The sequence below is a fragment of the Palaemon carinicauda genome, chromosome 23 (genome assembly GCF_036898095.1).
Source record: "Palaemon carinicauda isolate YSFRI2023 chromosome 23, ASM3689809v2, whole genome shotgun sequence".
NCBI lineage: Eukaryota > Metazoa > Arthropoda > Malacostraca > Decapoda > Palaemonidae > Palaemon > Palaemon carinicauda.
In genome coordinates, this window is record NC_090747.1 from 28,269,854 (window position 1) to 28,272,081 (window position 2,228).

A 2,228-nucleotide genomic window follows, 5' to 3' on the forward strand; every position below is an offset into this window, starting at 1 on the left:
AATAAGTAAAGTTACCTTTTTCCTGCTCTTTTTTTAGTACAGCACTCTGAGAATTTTTTACTGTTGGATAATAGGAAGTATTGTTTTTGCGTACAGGTATATTTTACAAACTATATTTTAAAATATTCGTTGAAAGAAGAGATTTGAATAATACAACGAACTATTTTTATGAATTCCACAAACTAAGGTATGTTCTGAATGTAGAAAAAAATAAAATTAATGTAAATTTATTCTCTGTTAATATCGTTGAGCTTTCCGCATTTTCAAACGCTCAAGATGTAGTACCTGATCTAATCGACATTAAAGACCTTGTAATTAAAATCCGTTCAACTTGATTCCGTATCATCAGAAGTTCGTTTCCGTAGTATAGTGGTTATCACGTGCGCTTCACACGCGCAAGGTCCCCGGTTCGATCCCGGGCAGAAGTAGGTAATTTTGAACTAATTTGTCAAATTACTTTCCATTTGTTCTTTACTTTCTTGCATTTAATTTTTTAATGTTTTTTTTTCTCACGGTTATATATATTCTGTTTTTCTTCCACCATTTCTATAATCACTTGACTCATTTGTTTAACTTTGCTACATCAATTACTAAATTGACTTTTTCATTAACCAAAAAATCTATTTCATTTTTAGTTTCTCCATTTGGTTTTCTCCATGTTCCTTTTCTATATTCCTATTCATGAGAAAAAGTTTTCTTGACTTCATGATATCTCCTTTGTCATCCTTTCTGCCTTCCAAAAACTTCCACACACTAAAACACACACAGATATATATATATATATATATAATATATATATATATATATATATATATATATATATATATATATATATATATATATATATATATATATACATATATATATATATATATATATATATATATATATATATATATATATATATATACTGTATATGCATGTGTTATTGTGTGTGGTGTGGATATGTATTTGTGTGTCTGTGTCTTTGTGTGTGTTGGAATAATCAAATTTTTCAAGAGTAACGTATATTAAGAAAGTATAGTAAATCCACAACGATTTGATGATGAGTGACTCAGACTCAGAAGCAGTTCATCAAGAATGACAGGAAAAGTTTGGGAATTAATTGTTATACATTTATTTTCTGTTCTCGAGAAGATGGTCACTTAGATATTTTCTAAAGATATCTCTAATAAAACGAATTATTCTATTAAGAATTTATTCTTCACCGGAAAATGTCTAATTCTAGTTTATATTGAAAGAGATGATGTAATCAGTTTCAGAAACATTGTCTATCGCACTTATAGTATTACTGAACACAATTGATTTACCAGTCATTGTTTAAAACAAATTTAAAATCTCCCTATGTCATAGCATAAGATGCAGTTCCTGCCCAACCTTAATTGCATTATCATTTAACCTTCATGAAAATTTTAGGATTATCATTTGATATCAAAATAATGTGATGTTACCCATCTGAATTCAAAGAGTATTTATGGATTATTTTTTGTCTTCAAAGAAAATGGTTGGATTATTGATATATCGCTATGAAGTATCCTTGATGCGTAATCATATCCTTAAGATTTTGTTTTATCAGAAACGTTTGACTTCTTAAAGACTACTGCAGTTTCATTCACCAGGCTAAAGGCGATGACCCTCCACCTGTGATTAAATCAGAGTTTAATTTTATGTCCTAAACGAAGCGAGGTGAGCGTCAAGCGAGGTGCTGTATTGTTGTATGACGAGAGAGAGAGAGAGAGAGAGAGAGAGAGAGAGAGAGAGAGAGAGAGAGAGAGAGAGAGAGCACTGGCGGGTAATTTTTCTGTATCTAATGAAGTTTATATCAATTATTGTAGATGCCTTTTGACTAATAGGCAATTGGCATGAGTAAAATACAATATGTTGCAACATAACGATGGCACTTGGTTTTGGTTTATTAATTTGCACGCACTTTCTGTCAGGTCTGGTGGAATGATCAGGGAATGAGTATCCAGGCATTATAGAGTTAACATATACATCATTAATTACCATGCATGCATATATATATATATATATATATATATATATATATATATATATATGTGTGTGTGTGTGTATGTATATTTACACACACACACACACACACACACATATATATATATATATATATATATATATATATATATATATGTGTGTGTGTGTGTGTGTGTGTGTGTGTATATATATGTATATATATACACACACATATATATATATATATATATATATAT

General features: G+C 29.4%; 1 non-coding gene across 1 annotated transcript; it reads left to right on the forward strand.

The window, feature by feature from the left end:
• Window positions 1–355: 355 nt before the first annotated feature.
• Window positions 356–428, forward strand: TRNAV-CAC (transfer RNA valine (anticodon CAC)). The gene has a single exon. It is a non-coding gene; the product is annotated as a tRNA-Val (tRNA).
• The last annotated feature ends 1,800 nt before the right edge of the window (window positions 429–2,228 follow it).